Source organism: Boleophthalmus pectinirostris, unplaced genomic scaffold (assembly GCF_026225935.1).
Source record: "Boleophthalmus pectinirostris isolate CB_2022bp ecotype Guang Dong unplaced genomic scaffold, ASM2622593v1 HiC_scaffold_8, whole genome shotgun sequence".
In the NCBI taxonomy this organism is placed as follows: Eukaryota; Metazoa; Chordata; class Actinopteri; order Gobiiformes; family Gobiidae; genus Boleophthalmus; species Boleophthalmus pectinirostris.
This window is the reverse complement of record NW_026571515.1, coordinates 40984003-41004048: the sequence shown is the minus strand read 5'-3', so window position 1 is coordinate 41004048 and position 20046 is coordinate 40984003. Positions and strand designations below refer to the sequence as shown.

Genomic DNA, 20046 nt, shown 5'->3' with positions numbered 1-20046 from the left:
ACTTTTACTCCTACTTCAGAAATATTTTATTGAAGCACTCTTGCTTGAGTAATTTTCCTGCAAAGTGTACCAGTACTCTTATTGAGTAATGTATAGTACAGTGTAACAGTACTCTTATGTAATATACAGTACAGTGTAACAGTACTCTTTGAGAGATGTACTCCACAGTGTAACAGTACTCTTACTTGAGTAACAGTAGTGCTTCCTCTTCCCTCTGCGAGTGAGTCTAAAGTGATACAAGTTTTATGTGACAATATGAAATGATTTAAACATTTGTGTTTCTTCAGATCTGATTTTGTTTGTCTCATTTTTGTGTCTGTCCTTTAAAAATAACAGATTTTATTTCAAGTATTGTCTTACTTTTTTACCTTTAGTTGAGTATTTCTTGCACCACTGCGTTGTACTTGCTGAATACTATCATTTTGAAGTACTGTTACTGTTACTTGAGTAGAGTTTTGGCTCGTGTTGCGCCTGTGCACATGTGAGCCCTAAAGTGAAAGGTGAACAGTGACACCAAACACACAGCAGCTCTTACATCATCACATGGACTCTCTGTCTCACCTCTGGGACCACTTACTTGAATTGTTGCTGCGTCTTTGGGTCCAGTTTCCAAGTTTTCTAAAACACATCGTCCGCAACAAAAATCTCCAGAGTTTTGGATCAAAAGCAAATGCAAAGTTTTCATCTGATTAGCCTCGTGTAGTACGACTGAGAGGAAGAGGAGGGGGAGGGGAGGGGAGAGGAGGGGAGAGAGGGCGGAGGTGAGAGCGATCAGACCAATGACCCTCCATCCCGGGCCTTTTATACCCCGACCCCCCGTGACGCTGCCCCCTGCAGGCCGCCCCACATCCACAGACACACAGCCTTATTTAGAGACGAGTGGCAAAAATAGACCAGAGAATGCAGAGGGACGGGCCAGGGACAGGGACGGGGGGGAGGACGAGGGGGCTAAAACCTGGAGGGGAGGGGGACAGGGACAGATAGCTGTTTACATGTGTCCAGGCGAGAAGGGCAGGGCCACAGGGGCTGATCCTGATCTATCAGTTGGAATTGTATCTACACATGTGGCCAAAGCTGCCTGTCAAAACCTCATCTGGGGCCTCATTTATAAATCTTGCTTATGCAAAAATCCTTGCGTACGCGCTCTCTACGCCAACCGCGGTATTTATGAACCTCAACTAAGGCGTGGCTCTTTGCTTAACTCTACGCCAACTCGGGACCTCCTGTAAGCTCTACGCAAAGTCTGGAGACACGGGGAAAAAGCGACACTCGTGGAGAGGAAGCAGAAGTGAACAGAGTTTGAGGAAGAGTTTGATCAGAAAATCCACGTATATAGAAGAATGACCTTCTGATTTGGGCATTTAAGAGTTTGGTTCACAAAACACGGAGAAGGGCTGTTTATTCCACTCATTATTCTCCACAATATTATACATTTGAAACTCCCACAGTCCACACCGCGACCATAGACTTCTATAGAACACAGACTGTGACCAACACAGAGGATGAAATAATGATCCGACCTGAGACAAAACTCTTCCCTTGGACGCAGCAGGAGCCAGACTTTGATTTAATGAATGCAACTTTAAAGATGTGCTGCCTAAATATTATGAAATATGATTAAATGAACAGATGAGTCATTGCTGTCACTTTTAGTTTTGTATTTATTTATTAAACCTTGTTTAATAAAGTCTTTGTCGTGATCACGTGGTGCTGCGTGGAGCGTCCTCCTCCCTCTGTCCCGTGTGGCTCGATCAAACCCACTGATTATCGGCTCATGTTTAGGGAAATCTCAGTCACGAGTCACTTTACATGCTCCTTTTATGGTGAGGTGGAGGTGTGGAGAGGTCGTGACGTGACGTGGGTTTACGTGTGCAAATTCTAGTTGCAGGTGGGATTTATAAAGCAAAGATTGCGGTTTGGTGCGTGAGGTGGATTTTCTAAATATGGAGTTTGCGTGGCGCACGCCTCTCGTAGCTACTAGACGTACGCACTGACTTACGACAACTCCTGCGCAGTTTTTATAAATGAGGCCCCTGGTCACATCTGTTTTGCTGAGCAGGTCTCGGTCTGGTCTGGTCTGGTCTGGACAGGGGCGGACTGGCAATCTGTACATTCTGGAAAAGTCCAGAACGGTCATCTGTTGTACCGGTTGTGGGTCATACTTACAGCAGAGGGCGGTAATACGATAATAATAAACGACAGTCCCAAATTGCCCATAGGTTAATTTGTGAAGGAAAAGTCCAGGACTGTCTTTTTGTCCCAGTCCTTCCCCTGGTCTAGACTGTGGAGCACCTTGTCATTAGGCAAGGTTCTTTACCCACAATGCCTAGGATCAATGTACAGGCTTTTAATTTCACTATTTCATTCTATGGTTGATGTGTGAGTGAATTCTGTTTGTGCTTTTGTGTTATTTTAGTCAGGATAGTGTCACCTAGTGCCTTCGTTCAATTTCATTTCTCGCCAGCGTCTGGGTCAGGAATCAGAATACACTAGACCTTTCACAAGAACCCCAGAAGATGTAGACCGTGCACCAGCCAATCAGCTGTGACCTGTGAAGTCATGACGTCAAACTCGTGCCTCCTGTCTGGGTTCCTTTTGTGGTACAGCCACTGATGCCACTAACTCTCTACTTACTAACGCGTTACTGTAGTCCGACTACTTTTTTCAGTAATGATTAGTTTAATGTCTAGTGTTGTTTCCAAACCAGTGTCAGATTTAAGTTACTTATCTAACACACTGTGCGTTACTATTTTTGTCTTTCAGGGCGATGTAGGTTATTTAGTTTCCTATGACGTTACGTCATGTCGGCTCCGCCACGAGTCAGATGTAAACAGTGGAGGGAGAGAGGGACGACTCGAGCAGCTGGAAATACAAACATTATTTTGATTTTATTTCAGCTAAGGATGGCAACATAAAGGTTCGTTTTACACTCTGTGCTGGAGACAAAGTGTTGTCTGCCTTCAAGAAGGGGGTGGGGGATCAGCTGCTGCTGAAAGTAACTAATAAAGTAACTTGTAATCTAACTTAGTTACTTTTAAAAGCAAGTAGTCAGTAATCAAACAAACAAAGTGTCGAGATGGATGTAGACGAAGCTGTACATTCTGTGTTGGCAACTATTTCCAAGATGGAGGATTTAGTGTCACGCCCCTGCTTGTCCTGAGTCTTCTGGGTGTGGATGTGGGCGGAGTCTGCTGGGAGCACCTGAACACCATCTGCAATCAAGCCTGCTACAAGGCCCAGCTCTCCTGCCAGACTCTGCCAGACTCTGCCAGATTGTTTCGTCTACCAGATGTTCCTGCCATTGAAGACTCCTGCATCCCGGCAGCTGGCTCCTCATCTCTCCACCGCCTGTCCTCCCTGGTTAATAAACCCTGTTACTTTTGCATTTTGTCATAGTTTTGAGTCCACTCCACTGGCACGTAACATTTAGAACCTGAACAAAGAGAATGTTTGGTGAATTTTATCAAGAGGAAAGACGTTATCGTTCTTCTTCCTACGGGATTTGGAGCATTACATACGTCACGACCAAATGACAGCAACTGGTTAAATAAAAAAGTACTTGCCTACCATTGAGCGAACAAATTCTAATGCTGTGAAGTCATGCGGTTTCTACAAAGTGAAACCAGATAATGAATCAGGCTAGTGGTATCTTGCCTCTTGACCAGGTCGTTACAAAAAAAAAAAGAAGAAGAAGAAATAAATAGAATGACTGTGGTGTGTGTGAGTGTTGGAGGGAGGGGCAGAAGGTGCAGACTGGCAGCCTCACTTCTGACAGTCTGCTCCAGGGCAGCTGTGGCTCCAGTAGTAACCATCACTGAGTGTGGAGTGAATGAAGAACAGGGGGCGTGTGAAAGTGACTGTGAGTGTGTAAAGGGCTGTTTGCTGCAGTCACACTCCTCTGGACATGGCATTTGAGGCAGACTCTTGGCACAAACTTTACCAGTGATGTTACATAATGCATCTTTAATTGGGCCCTAGCCACACACCACATATATATATATATATATAAAACACCTGAATGAGGGTTAGCGTTTCTCAAACTGTGGTACCTGTCCAAATGCAGGTACATGAGCTCCTTCAGGTGGGACTTGGAGCTCTTCAGTTTGTGGTTTTGCCTCATTTACAGTTTATTTGACCCAATTTTCTGTCCTGCTTTGGACCATTTCTGTTTAAACTACAGTGGGGTTGATGTAGTCTACTTTTAGACCTGGAAAAATCCTGTTTTAGACCTGGTTTAGTCCTAAATTAGACCTGGAAAAGTCCTATTTTAGACCTCTAAAAGTCCTGTCTTAGACTTGGTTTAGTCCTAGATTAGACCTAAAAAAGTCTTGTTATAGACCTGGTTTAGTCCCAGATTAGACCTGGATAAATCCTGTTTTAGACCTGGTGTAGTTCTTTTCTTTGGTGGTTCTTGTTGTGAAAGTTTAAAACACTGGTTTATATCTATGGAAACACTCTCACACACACCCAGCCCTAAGCCCCTCCCTCTTCACTCTGCCCCACCCCTCTTCTTTGGCTCCGCCCCCTGCTCCTCTCAGTATTTTTAGCTCCGACAGAAAAAGATGTGTCAGGCCTCCTCCCCCCGAGCCTCCCCTCCTCTCGCCGTCTCTGCAGTGGAGGCTTTAATCTTTCATTGACTCTGCTCCTTTCTCTTTCTATTGGTCACCTGTGCAGCCAAAAAAAACATTAAAGCCCCACTGCGTAACTTTTTAGCACAAATAACACACACTTTCATGTTTATTGCACTTACTGTATTCTTTGACAAACATTTTTTTGTTTTGTTTTTTAAATCCACTGCTGTCTGAGATCTGCAGATATCCACACCGCAGACTGTATAAACATAAAACGATAATAAAATGTGAAGGTGAACCCAAGATGGCGTCGTATTGTTTTCAGAGGCCTGTGCTCATTGGTGCATGGGCCCAAACAACATTTTCTCTTCCTACACCTTTTCTGAATACAACTTTTTGCTAGGAAATATTTTTTTAAGGCTTCAACAAGATCAAATTTATGTTTGTGAATTTAGTTTGTAAAGTATTCTAATCAGTACAATCTAGAAAAAGTAATTGCTCACTGGTGTTAGGGACAGAGTTATAATAATCATCATTACTGTTATTGTTTATTTCTTGTGTTCTTTATTTTAATTTCATTTGAGCATTTTCTTTGAGTTGCTTATACCTTTTTAGTTTTTGAATTTTGTTCTTTTTTGACCCAGGACACGCTGGAGAGACTGTGTCTCTGGACTGGCCTGGGAACACTTCGGGGTCCCCCTGGAGGAGCTGGAGGAAGAGTCTGGGAGTCCCTGCTTAAACTACTGCCCCCGTGACCCAGCCCCAGATAAACAGAAGAAAACAGAAAGTGCACAGAGCATGGGTGTGATTTGTCTCCACCAGCTCCAGTCCACTGCTGCTACTGACTCATTTTGGTCTTAAAATGATCGTCTTAACTCACTCTACATGATCCTGTGGAAGCCAGAGCGCTCGTTTTCCTTTGTGAAGCATAAATGTAATGTCATATATGAAATGCTTTACATGTCCTGCAATAAAACACACATCAGGTAAACAGGGAGGGCGTTCAATACATGAAAAAATGAACATAGGACAGAATGTGAGAAGGAAACAGCGAAGGTGAAACACAAGCAACAAAACACAAAGCAGAACAGGCACAACTCAAATCGTCCATTTGTGACTCTGTAAAAGAGAGAAGTACATTGTGGACTGGGACAGAGGAAAACAAATATCATCGCTGGATTAAAGAGGCAATCGAAATACAGAAACGTGCCCAAGGGAAGATGAACCAGGATGAGGAGGCTTTTTTACTCTCACACACCTGGGTGCGAATTTGTGAATCTTAGGAAGGTAGGGGAAGATACCACAATCCTCGCCTCTGATTGGTTAGAATGTCTCTCCTCTGATTGGTGATTTCATATGGCTGTGTTCAGGGCTGTGGGCTGGTTTTGAGATGCTGTAGGCGAGTGTCTTTACATCTTATTCATGAACATGCTTTGTATGGTATGTAGTGATTTATTTTTTTTATTTATTTATTTATTTTGCTTGCTTGCTTGTAATAATTTGTACAGTACTACTGCATTTAGATGTTTTCTTATAATTCAAAAAGGCTAGAACTGATTGAACTGATTGATTCATGACCCTCATCGTTGTAAGAGTTTTCAAGCAGGACACAAGTTAGAACACAGAACACACACATTGAGGAGCCTCAGTGAACTTTAGGTTGATGTTATGTTAATTATTATCATGTTATTATGTTATTAATTATTATGTGTATAAAAGGAAGTGGAACAATCTGATTCAAACATGACTGATTTGACTGAATAAGTGTTGATGTGGACACAGTCAGTTCTGAGTGTTGGTGTGTGAATGAGTTTATGATTAGTTTAAGTTCTAAATGTGTCTATGTGTTTATTTGCAAGTAGTAAAAGCCACAGTTTGAAGATTTCTAGAAGAGGATTTTTGAAAATTTCTCGATACCAGAGTTGTGTAAGAAGGTAGAATCTGAACCACGTAGTAAACCATAAACAACTTTATTTGGTACAAATTCCCCACTTAGATTAAAGAAAAAGAACGAAGTGCAGTGAGTGTGTGTGAGGGAACGTGAACACACACGACACGACGGCTCAGCTTTTACCTCAGTTGTTCAGTGATGAATGTGAGGTGACGTTTTCACGTCCAAATCAAGACTGAGATGGGACTAAGACCGGGACCAGACCAGGATCAGACCGGGACCAGACCGGGACTGAGATCGGGACCAGACCAGGACTGACACTGGGATCTGGTTTAGTCCTGGTTCAGACCTAGTTTAGACCTAGTTTAGACCTGGTTTAGTCCTGGTTTAGACCTGGTTTAGTCCGGTTTAGTCCGGTGTAGTTCTGGGATCAGTCCTGGTCTCAGTCCTAGTCCTGGTCCTGGGCTCAGTCCCTGTCTCAGTCCCGGTTTGGTCCCAGTTTTGGTCCTGGTTTAGTCCTGGTTCAATCCGTATGTGGCACAAAAGTCCGGCATCGCAGTTTAAAGTTCCCATCTCATGCAAAATCAACTTTTCAGAGCTTTCTACCTTCTAAGAGTGATGTGTGGGCCTTGTATATGTCACTGAAGTGGATTTTAGATTGATTCTGCGTTTTTTTAACACATTTCTACCACTCTCCCACGTGACAACAAACTAAAGCTGCTACAACGATGACGAGGCAGATACACCGATGATGCATTGGACGTAGCAGAAAGCACTTTGCACCCGCCCCCCTCCCCCGCTCCACCGCCTCCACCCCTCCTCCGCCCCACATCGTCTGACAATTCCTACATGAACACCTAAACAAAAGCGACAGCATAAGCTCATTGTTCTACACTCCAGTGTACATGATATAATAAGCTGATCTACTAGTGTTTATTAATACTTTACCAATCAGTAATGTTCAGTTGATGTGGACGCGGTGCTTGAGCTTCGTGCTCCTCAAAGTCCTCGTCCGATTCTGGGTCCAACACATGTGGCTGAACGTGCTGTATCTCCATGATGAATAAAAGTTTATTCCTGCCTCTATCAGGGTCACGCCTGTCTCCCCCTCCCTCCCTGAGATGGCGGAGGAAGGGCGGCTCACTCGTCGCCTACGTCACGTTTGGAGGGCGGAGCCTGTGTTTTCTCAGAACGGGCGGGGGGAGGAGCAACAGTCGGTCTTTCATAGTTCCTGGTCTGTGACTGCCTCCAAGAAATCAGTAAGATTTCATAACTGTTGTATAATGGATGTTCCAAAACCCAAATTGTGCTTGTATATGTGCAGAAGATACAATGTGAACAGAGTTATTTTGCATGAGATGGGCCATTAAAGTCCGTAAACGTGAAACAACTGTTTTTGTTGTTTTTTTTCCATTCTTCATTTAAAAACAAAATCGAAAACTGAAAAAAAAAAAAAACAAATCTATCTGTTTTTTTCATTTTGGTTTTGGAGACAAATAATGAAGAAAATAGCTGTTTTTTTCATTTTCTTATTTTTGGTTTGAAAAACAAATGAACAAATGACACACGGATTGTTTTAGATCAAAGACACATGCACTGTAGGTCTGATTTAAGGAAGAGCTGCACTTATGAATGAAACCAAATCTACACCAGGCTTTGATGACAAAAATAGATCCATACTAATGTGAAAATCCCCCACGTATCCGAGCAGAATGTGTCCTGCCCCCGTACGGAGATATTGTATAATCAGCTCTTGAGGTCAAAATAAGTCCACTGTGTACTAAGTTATACTCATTTACTAAGTGTTTTATTGTCTGCGGGTTAGGAAGTGCGTGTTAGCATTCTAGTAGGATGGAGAGAAGTGTAGGAGGAAGAGAAAAGAGAAAGCAGAGAGATGAGGACGGGGGGAACAGAGCGGTGCAGAGATGGACAAAGAAAGGATATTGATCTGATCGTTTAAAGAGGCAATCTCCTGCTGCGGCTCCGGGGACTGCGCAGTGTACGGAGAGAGGGAGGAAGAGGAGGAGGAGGAGAAAGAGAGAGGGAGCGAGTGAAAGAGAGATGAGAGGGAGAGGGAAAAGAAGCAGAGAAAGAGACCTAAGGAAAGGGAGCGAAAGAGAGAGGAGAGAGAAAGCGAGTACGACAGAGTGTGGGAGGGGGAGAAAAGAGAGAAAGAGAAAGGGATGAGAAGAAGGAGAGAGATGGAGGAGAGAGGGAGGGAATGACCTGAGTAGAAAGAGAGAGAAGGGGAAGGGGGGGGGGCATGACTCTTGTTTTGAGAGTTTTTATGACACCAGTGTTTTCTCAAACACACCTGGAGTTTGTTTGTTTCACTCACGTGTTTGACACACACTCTGTTCTTCTCTCAAACTGAAAACACTCCTTACACCTTGTGATGTCATGTGGTAATACAGGAAATGCTCCATTGTGTTTTAAGCTTCATACACCTTCACTACCATTATCTGCATAAATAAATAAATAAATAGTAAAATAATTGCCAATCCCAGAACTAAAGGTAATGTGTTCACTTGAAAACTGCCACATCAGAAAGTGGACCAGAGCATTTGGAGCTTTGAAGATGACAGATTAATAATAAAGGGTTATTCAAATGTGTGTGCGAAAAAAACACAACTCCACGCATGTTTTTCAATTCAATTCAAAGAGTTCATTGTAAAATTTCCATAAGAAACATTTAAATGATCATCCTTTCTACCTACTGGTTAGAGAGGGGAGAGAGTTCAGCATCCTAACAGCCTGGAGGATGAAGCTGTGAGTGAGTCTGGTGGTGCAGGAATGGAGGCTCCTGTACCTCCTCCCAGAGGGCGGGAGGCTGAACAGACTGTGTGCGGTGTGACTTGCAGCACTCACTGTTGTGATGGCTTTGCAGGTGAGGTAGGTGGTGTGTATGTGGGTGATGGGGGGTGGTGTGTATGCGGGTGAGGTGTGTGGTGTGTATGCGGGTGAGGCAGGCGGTGCTGCAGGGTTCTCCTGTCGTGGTCAGTGCAGCCTTCGCCCCACACAGTGATGCAGCAGAAAGGCTCTCAGTGGTTCCTCTGGAGACTGTGCAGCTCATGATGGGTGTTTGTGATGAGGGAACAACATTCTAACATGTCTTACAGCTCAACAGAGTCTGTGTTGAGACATACAGGACATGACCTGATGAACATCCACTGATCCAAACGTTGTCATTCATTAAAAGCAGTTTGGGAGGAAGTGTGCAGGTTTTTTCTCACTTTCTAAAATAGGACCTTCTGACAATTTCACATCCTCTGTGCTGTAGTGTGCGCACAGTGTCTGTAGTAGAAGGTTTCACATCTGAGGAGGTTTCAAGTCTGGTCCAGATCGTAAACTGTATAAAGAAGTGGACTAAGTGAGCGTGACGTCACTGACATTCAGCTCCAGTCAAATGAAGCTCATCGATCCTGGCAGTTATAGGGGTGAATTTGGAAAGCCAACCATGAGTATTATAGCAACCAAAGAGCCAATCAGTAGAGAGGGTGCTGAAGGTAACGCAGCACTGGTTTGGATGGGAATGACCACTTAGCAATGCTGTCAATCAAACCCTTTACTAATACTAACAAGAGAGGCCTCAGGGAACGAATTCACCTGATTGGTCTGTTATTAAAGTTCATATCTTGATTTAAGGAGGAAAGAGAGAAATAAAAACACAAGGATCATGTAGGTCAATGCAAATATTTTGAGAACAGTAACCGACGCGGCGAGTGGTAAATTTATATATATACAATCTTTGGTTCAGACTCAGAGGGCAGAGGGACCGGAGCAGCAGATCCTCTCGTCTCATGACATTTCCAAACAGTAAAAGTCACACAGCTCGTCTCTGGAGACAACAGGAGACAAAAGCACAGGAGAGACCGGCTCTGTGTCTGAAGTCGTCTGGATGGAGGCGCAGTGAGGGACAATGAGGGACAGTGAGGGACTTTTAGGGACAGTGAGGGGCAGTGAGGGGACAATGAGGGACTGTGAAGGACAGTGAGGGACAGTGAGGGACAGTGAGGGACAGTGAGGGACAGTGAGGGACTGTGAGGGACAGTGAGGGACTGTGAGGGACAATGAGGGACAGTGAGGAACTGTGAGGGACTTTGAGGGACAATGAGGGACAGTGAGGGACTGTGAGGGACTGTGAGGAACAGTGAGGGACAGTGAGGAACTGTGAGGGACTGTGAGGGACTTTGAGGGACTGTGAGGAACTGTGAGGGATTTGAGGGACAATGAGGGACAGTGAGGAACTGTGAGGGACTGTGAGGGACATTGAGGGACAGTGAGGAACTGTGAGGGACTGTGAGGGACTTTGAGGGACAATGAGGGACAATGAGGGACTGTGAGGAACTGTGAGGAACAGTGAGGGACAGTGAGGAACTGTGAGGGACTGTGAGGGACTTTGAGGGACTGGGAGGAACTGTGAGGGACTTTGAGGGACTTTTAGGGACAGTGAGGGACTTTTAGGGACAGTGAGGGACTTTTAGGGACAGTGAGGGACTGTGAGGGACAGTGAGGGGCACTGAGGGACAGTGAGGGACAGTGAGGAACTGTGAGGGACTGTGAGGGACAGTGAGGGACTTTTAGGGACAGTGAGGGACTTTGAGGGACAGTGAGGGGCTGCAGAGTATTCAAACCTTAAACCAGGTCAGAAAAATCTCCAGACGTCCACAAAATGTATCTGGTAAAAAAATATATAAAAAAAAAAAAAAAAAAAAAAAAAAAAAAGATTGGTCATTACAAAATTACACACCAAACACAAAGATAGAAAGAGAGCATGGAAACTCCCCAAAGGTCAATCACTGTGCAGCATCATTATTGGGAGTGTGATGCTAACTGGAGGCACTGCTCTATCTGAGGCTTGTTTGACTTTAACCTTTATTTTTACTCATAAAGAGTTGGTATATTTGGTACTACAAGAGATGAGATGTTTTGTGCAGTTGAACAAGTCCCATTACAGTCACAACATAAGCAGCATTTTCCAGGATTTTCAGTCACTCTCACCTTTTTGTTGATGATGAACTAACCCACTCTACGTGATCCTGCCAGCCTTGATGAGCTTCATTAGACTGGAGCTGAACACTGTGGGTGATACTCCCTTCAGCTACGTTTATATGATGACGGTTTGAACAGAAAATGCAAAAGTGGTGTCGCGTCTTCACTTTTTGTTTTGCATTTGACGAGCGTTTTCAGGAGGAAATGTGCGTGCATACGGTGACGCAAAAGTGTGTGGAATTTGATTGTGTATGTATGTCAGGCAGGTCGGTGGTGACGCTCGGTGGTGATGTATGTGACGTAAACATGTATGCTCCTTGAGCACATCTGTCTAGAGTTTTGCGTCTTGGTCAGTGTCGATGGAAACACTACGGCAGAGCATATTCAACTTTTCCACTCTGGAGGGTGGTTTCAGATTTTTGCATGTTTAAGTCCCAAAAACACCATCACCGTCTAAACGAAAGACACTTCCGATAAAATATTTTGTCATTTTTACCTGCAAATGTTCTCATGTAAAGAGGTTCCAGACACACTCGTCTTTGTAAGTTTTTCTAAGCGTGTGCTTCTGGTGGGACAGGTAAATACCATCAAGGTTTATGTCATATTATGAAGCAATAACATTACCATGGAAACAAGCAGGAGGAGGCCCATCTCCAGGCCAGATGAAAATAATAAATAATAAAGCACTTTTAAAAACAAGGTTTCTAAAGTGCTGTACAAGCAGCAAAGAACAATACAAAACAGCATCCAGAAAACACAAAAACAGACAATGAAGCAAACAATTCAATTAAATAGAATAAATAAGTTAATAAAATAGAATAAAAATAATTAAGGAATAAAATCAAACTAAAAGCAGTTAAAGGAAGACCAACCGATTAAAAATGAGTTTTAATAAGTGATTTAAAAGATGATATTGATGGTGCAATTTTTATCTCCTCAGGCAGCTCGTTCCAAAGCTGAGACGCCTGGACTGAAAAGGTGATGGAGTCACCTTCGTCTGGAGCTGGGACTTTGGAACAGACACAGGGACCTGCCTGAGGATCTGTGGCTGCAGGAGTCTCGTACAGGGTTAAAAGTTCTGAAATGCAACTTGGTACAAGACCTAAATGAGCTTTAAAAGTGATCAGTAAAATGGGCCTGTTGGCCGTTTTTTGGTCAAAATGGAGAAGTTTGTATTTGATTTGGCCTTTCGTCCACACAGAGCCGGCATTTTGGGTGAGTGAGTTTTTTGAGAATGGGTTCCACCGTGCAGAAATCTGAGAATGCCAGCGTCGCATTGTTGTGGGGACAAACAAACCGCAAAATTAAAATTAAAATCATTTTAACTGAAGCATCCATCACAATTGAAAAGTTATGACTTCAAGAATTACAATCATGAAATGAAACGGTTTTGCTTTCTTCGTTATGAATACAAATTCACAGACGCGACTTCACTGTCAAAACTTCACTGGCTTTATTTACTGAGCAGAAGAAACATTGATCGAGATGCTGCACACGCCACGGACTGAACCAGGACTAAAACAGGACTGTACCAGGACTGAACCAGGACTCACTGTCAGGACAGGTCCGGAGGTGCGTCTGCGTAGTCCATCGAGTGACCACAGGCGAAAGGACTGGAGCAGAGCTACACGCCACACGGAGGTAAGTGCTGCACTTTGCAGACACCGTGCTCCGCAGACCCTCTCTCTTCTTTGCAAAATAAAACAGCTATATTTCTGAGATACATCTAAAACTGTCTAAATTACCTTTAAAGTAAAAAAAAAAAGGTGATGAGATCTGCATTATTAATTAAATATTATTATCATTGTAAACAGCACCACATACAGGTGTGGAATATGTATTACATTGTTTTCACTCAGTGCTCTGTTTTCTTCTGGACATGAATATTTATTGACCCAACACGTGTGTGGATGCAAATTTTATTTTAGCCCATTGTTGTATGGACATAGCCTAAGAGTCTAGATGCAAACCCTCTCACATTAAGGATGCATGTTTTTCAGTGCAAAAAACTCGCTTATATTTTAGTCCTTTTTTTTTTTTTTTTGCAGCTTTAAGAAAACATGAAAACGAGCAGCTCCTCTGTCTCTCCTTCCACCGCACACTGCCTTCACGTCTTAAAAACGAGCCAACACAAAGAGTTTACTTATGAATACTTGAATTAATTCCATTGCCCAGCAGAATGTGAGGGCTCCTTTGAATCACAGGTCTTATGCAATTAATCAACGGACCAAAGAGGCTCATGGGACAAACGGGTTCTTAGGCTAAAGGGAAATTTACAATATCCAGTCAAAGAGTTTATAATACCTTCTCTGCTAATAGCTTTGATTTGTAATGTGAAAAATGTTGTTATTAAGAGCGAGTGTGTGTTGTGCTGAGGCTAACTGGCCCTTGTGCACTTATAACATTCAGACGTATAGAAATTGCCTGTGCCGTCGCCGTTGGAGATTAGCGTCCTGTGGGTCTGAGAGCGTTTTAAAGAAAGTATCCAGTATTTTACAGCATGGACTGTTTTTCATTTACGACCAACGTTTTTTATCGACCACAATAAAACAGCACATCGACTGGACCGTATAGAAGTTTGCATTAAGGACGCGCTCATCAGATTCTATGCTTGTAAATAAGAGCATGTTTCTGTAATGCACTCTCGCCGAGCATGTGCGAAGGGGACGGCTCGCGCAGAAGGAGAGACTTTGACCGTGTCCTGCTAAATGTTCACTCAGAAAATGTGTTTACTGTTGGGCAAGTGGCTTTAAATCTGTCATGTGTAATTTATGACTTGTTACTGTCATTTCAAAAGTCATTTGTTACATTACAATATTACTGTGTTTAAAATTTAAGACGTTACGAATATTGCAGCACTGTAATGTTACTCTCACCAAAATAACTGTCAAGATGCTGAACTTTTGCGCTGTATATGGACTGAACCAGGACTAAACCAGGTCTAAACCAGAACTGATCCAGGACTAAACCAGGATTAAACCAGAACTGATCCAGGACTAAACCAGGATTAAACTAGGTCTAAACCAGGACTAAACCAGGATTAAACTAGGTCTAAACCAGGATTAAACTAGACCTGAACCAGGACTAAACTAGGTCTAAACCAGGACTGAACTAGGTCTAAACCAGGACTGACCCAGGTCTAAACCAGGTCTAACCCAGTACTAAACAAGGACTAAACAAGGACTAATCTTGGACTAGAACTAGGACCGCCCCTGAGAGAACCCCCAGTCAGTGGAACAGTGTGTCTGTGCGGCGCGATTAGGCGTCAGTGGCGGTTCACCCCGTGGACCGTGGAGTTCTGCGTGAGTCCTTTCGCTCGCGGTCACTCGATGGTGTACGCAGGCACGTCTGCGGCGTTTCACCGCTGCTGATATCGTGGTCATTTTAAGCGAATTTGTATGAAGAAAAACCCACCACTTCAATCCAGGTTAAAAAAGCTTTGTGACTTTGTTGCGTTACTCACATTTGTACCAAGTAAAATATTACATTTTTTTCCCCTGTAATGCCACATTACTGTGTTACAGCAAAAAGCAATGCGGCACAGTCATTTGTTACTTTTATAACAAAATGGAATAAATATCCACCCAGTGCAGTTCACCTTCTTTATACATTCTGAGTATCCTAATGATCCACGAGGATGAGTCTACAGGAGCTTTTCACAACTCAGAGGCCAGAGTGGAGCTGTCACACTAAAACTAACAACAACTAGCATGCTAACAGCACACTTCCTATTATCAGACATTAAATTACTTTATAATTAGACACAGACAGAAAACAGAGGACTTATTTTATACCATATATCTGTACTGGGGCAGGACACATTTGACTCAAATAAGGAATCAGGCACAGGGTGGAAATATGCATTTCTTTTTTTTGCTGTAGTTAGATTTTTGTGGGTGATGCAGTCGTTGAACATTCCTGGTTTGACTCCCGGGAATCTCTGTGTGGAGTTTGCATGTTCTCCCTGCGTCTCGGTTGGGTTTCCTCAGGTTTTCCAGGCCACATAGACTTAGACTAAAGACCTATTCATACTTCAGAAGAACTTTTTTTTTTTTTTTAATGAAAAAAATGATGTTGTTTTGTTGGGCCAGTTCTTGTTGGGCAGTTCCTGGGCTTGTTCTTGACACCTCAGCTGAGCAGTTGGGCAGTTCGGCAGCACTGTCCCACATCTTTGCTCTGATTGGTTATTAATGTGGGCGTGGTTTATCTGCTTCCTCACTGGTGAAGAACAAGAACAAAAATTGATGGTTTTGAGTCACAGCTGGCGGAAATAGTGAGAAAATACAAATATCTGTACAACCCTGCAGTGTCTGGACTCTTCATCAAACACAGAGAAACGTCTCCAACATGACTCCTGTTCAAGTCAAACTGAGAGAAGAGATTCATACTGAGTTAATAGGAGCGAGGGGGCGGGGCAGAGCGAGGGGAAAAATGAAATGTCAGAACCCTAACAAACTTTGTTCTTGTTCTTACCATCTCAAGAACAAAAACAAAGATCTTATGTTGTTATAAAGTATGAATACGCCTTAAGACTTAGACAAACTTTATTGATCCACAAGGGAAATGACTTGGACACAGGAGCTCACACACCGAGAGTAAAGAAAATATATTAAAATGGTAATAAACTTCTAAATAAGCAGCAATAAAAAAGACATAAATTATATAAATGTATGTAAAGTGTAAGTAAAAAAACAAATATCCTCATATAAATACAGGTTAGACAGTAGAGACGAGAGGGAGAGGAGGAGGTGAAGGAGGGGTGAGGAGAGGAGAGAGGGAGAGGAGGAGGCACAGGGCGGAGAGGTGGAGGTGGGGGGTCCTCAGGGAGAGTCCAGGGAGCAGAGCCCTGACACAGTGATGGATCTCAGTCCTGCTTCACAAAATACACTGCACCGACCACAGGGGGATGGAGAGAGAGAGAGAAAGAGGAGAGAAGAAGAGGAGAGAGGAAGGAAACACACAGGGGAGAGCGAGGGGGATATTCAGGAGAGAGAGAAAAGAGATAAGAGAGAAATAAAGAGAAGAGAGAGAAAGCAGGAGTGAACAGACTAAGAGGGAGAGAGGACAAAAAGAGTGGGATGGAGAGGAAGAGAGAGGAAGAGAAAGAAGGAGACGAGTTGAGAAAGAGTCGGCTTGACAGACAGAAGAAGAAGAGACAGTGTGTTTTCTGAGTTCATTCAAATATAAAAAATATCTCACGTCCTCAATTAGTGACTAGATCCTAAAGTTCACTCCAGGAGAAGTCTCATCTTCACTGAACCATCTGTGCGAAATGTGATTTTTTAATTTTATTTTTTTTAAGGGCCATGGCCTTAGACGGGAACAGTTAGAGGCGTTTAAGACCTAATCCAGTCATTAGTGCACAAGGCGTCAGCATGATGTACAACTGTAACAGGTATTTTCATCAAATGAGTAGAATTGTAAATCCCTGAGGAGTAACTCCGAGGCTTCAGCTGGAGACCCCTGGACAATAGAAACATTTATCTGAAACCTGAAGGGCCATTTTCATATTCCACTTCACAAGCACAGAGCACAGTGTGCTGCTCCACAGCTGCACTGACTGCAGCTCCTGTACGTCTGTGGAGCACAAAACCATCATCCCCAACAGAGAAGCTTTTAGTTTATCATAAATTATAGTGATCAAGAGCTGGTTAGCAGAGCCAGCTCCATGCAGGTCACCATGGATACACAACAGCACACAAGCCAACAGTCCAGAACTTTCCTCCTTTTTTTTTTTTTTTTTTTTTTTTTTTTTTTAAGTTTAAAAACTGCTCAGTGTGCCAGCCAGTCAGCCACAAGAGCAACCAGCCAAAACCACTGAGACCACGGAAGGTTAAGTTCATTTGGGTAAAGGTGCGATCACAACAGAAGAGGCACCTGCTGACTGTGTTTAATGCCAATGGTTTAATGAAAGAGAAGTACGGGAAACATGACGGTGATAGTGGTGGTGGTTTGGTTTGGTGTTTGGTTGGTGTTTGATTTGGTGTTTGGTTTGGTGTTTGGATTTGGTGTTTGGTTTGGTGTTTGTGTTTGGTTTGGTTGGTTTTTGGTGTTTGGTGTTTGGTGTGTGTTTGTGTTTGGTGTTTGGTTTGGTGTTTGGTTTGGTGATGGTTTGGTTTGGTTTGTGTTGGTTGTGTTTGGTTTGGTGTTTGGTGTAGTGTTTGGTGTTTGGTTTGGTGTTTGGTTTGGTGTTTGGTTTGTTTGGTGTTTGGTTTGGTGTTTGGTTTGGTGTTTGGTGTTTGGTGTTTGGTTTGGTGTTTGGTGTTGGTGTTTGGTTTGGTGTTTGGTTTGGTGTTTGGTTTGGTGTTTGTTTGGTTTGGTGTTTGGTGTTTGGTGTTGTGTTTGGTTTGGTGTGTTTGGTTGGTTTGGTGTTTGGTTTGGTGTTTGGTTTGGTGTTTGGTGGTTTGGTGTAGTGTTTGGTTTGGTGTTTGGGGTGTTTGGTTTGGTGTTTGGTGTGTGTTTGGTTTGGTGTGTTGGTGTTTGGTTTGGTGTTTGGTTTGGTATTTGGTTTGGTGTTTGGTTTTGGTGTTGGTTTGGTTGTTTTGTTTGGTGTGTTTGGTGTAGTGTTTGGTTTGGTGTTTGGTTTGGTGTTTGGTTTGGTGTTTGGTGTAGTGTTTGGTTTGGTGTTTGGTTTGGTGTTTGGTTTGGTGATGGTTTGGTGTGTTGTTTGGTTTGCTTGGTTTGGTGTTGGTGTTTCAAACAGCCCTTTCAGCGGCTCATTAGAATATCCGCTCTTTGCTTCTCTTAAACGATTATTGACAAAATGAAATGAACCAAAATGGCCCCAAAATCCCCAAATCCCCCTGTGTCAGCGCAATTACTGTCCCCACACTCCTCCCCCTCTCCCCCCCCTCCTCTCCCTCTCCTCTCCCTCTCCTCTCCTTCTCTTTCTCCCCCCTCCTCCCTGCTCCTCCCCCTCTCCTCTTTCTCCTCCTCCTCTCTCCCTCACCCCCTCTCCTTCCCCTCTCCTCTCCCCCTATCCTTTTTTCCTCCTCGTCCCCTCTCCTCCCCCTATCCTCTTTCTCCCCCTCTCCTCCCTCTTTCCTCTCCCTCTCCTCTTTCTCCTCATCTCCTCTCTCTCTCCCCCTCTCTTTCCCCTCTCCTCTCCTTCTCCTCTTTCTCCCCCTCTCCTCCCCTCTTTCTCCCCCTCTCCTCCCGTCTTTCTCCTCCTTCTCTCCTCCCTCTCCTCCCTTTCTCTTCTGTCTCTCCTCCCTCTTCCCCCCTTCCTTCCTCCCTCTCTCCTCCCCTCTCTTCCTTCTCTACACTCTCTCTCTTCCTTTCCTCTCTCCTCTTCTCCTCCCTTTCCTCCTCTCCTCCCTCTCTCCTCCCTCTCTCTCTCTGCTCTCACCATTGACAGACTCATAAAATGTTCCTCATTAAAGACCAGTGCGTTGCCATGGTTTTCACGTCACTGTTTGGATGATCTGCTCCTTGTTCTTTTCTGTACTCAACAGTTACACTGACACTGTCTCTTTAACTCCCAAAATGTGTTGAATGAATCTGATTGATTTTTTTAAGTGCACTGGACACAAAAAAGGAAGTTGGCAGCGTTTTCTTGTAAATCGAATGAATTTGTACAAGCAGCAAATGAGAGCGCGTGATTGGTCGATGAGCCGAGGTGGAACTGTAGCCAAAATTTTTACTGAAGTCAGAGTAAAGCTACTTCTAAATAGTATTACTAATATTAAAGTATTAAGTATTATTAAAGTAGAAGTACACAGAAGTGGTCCAAGAAATTACATCAATCCAAATCCACTTGATTTCTGTAGCACATTTTACAAACAAAACAGTTTCCAAAGTCAATAAAGAAGACAACAAAAAGGTAAATTGCTAAAATGTGATCATACCAGTCCTAAAACAATAAAACCAGTCAAAAATAAATAAATAAATCATAAAATAGCTGTAAATAAATATAATAAATTGTATTTATTAAAACACAAGTGATTTTAAAAAGTATTTGGGAAAAGTACTACTCAAATGAGAGTAACTTAAATTAAAGAGTAACTGTCAGGATGTCACATCTGCACACTCCTGTACACTCCTCTCCTGTACTCCTCTCCTGTACACTCCTCTCCTCCTGTACACTCCTCTCCTGTACACTCCTCTCCTCCTGTACACTCCTCTCCTCCTGTACACTCCTCTCCTGTACACTCCTCTCCTGTACACTCCTCTCCTCCTGTACACTCCTCTCCTGTACACTCCTCTCTCCTGTACACTCCTCTCCTGTACACTCCTCTCCTCCTGTACACTCCTCTCCTGTACACTCCTCTCCTGTACACTCCTCTCCTGTACACTCCTCTCCTCCTGTACACTCTCTCCTGTACACTCCTCTCCTGTACACTCCTCTCCTCCTGTACACTCCTCTCCTGTACACTCCTCCTCTCCTTGTACACTCTCTCCTGTACACTCCTCTCCTGTACACTCCTCTCCTGTACACTCCTCTCCTGTACACTCCTCTCCTGTACACTCCTCTCCTGTACACTCTTCTCCTGTACACTCCTCTCCTGTGTACACTCCTCTCCTGTACACTCCTCTCCTGTACACTCTCTTCTCCTGTACACTCCTCTCTCCTGTACACTCCTCTCCTGTACA

The 20046-nt window shown here is 43.6% G+C and overlaps 1 long non-coding RNA gene across 1 annotated transcript in view; it reads right to left on the bottom strand.

Annotated features, from left to right (window-relative positions):
* Nucleotides 1-734, bottom strand: part of LOC129412415 (uncharacterized) — a 62807-nt gene extending 62073 nt beyond the window's left edge. The window contains exon 1 of the long non-coding RNA XR_008633715.1: nucleotides 578-734. This is a non-coding gene — a long non-coding RNA (uncharacterized LOC129412415). The remainder of the gene's footprint in view (nucleotides 1-577) is intronic.
* Nucleotides 735-20046: the final 19312 nt, after the last annotated feature.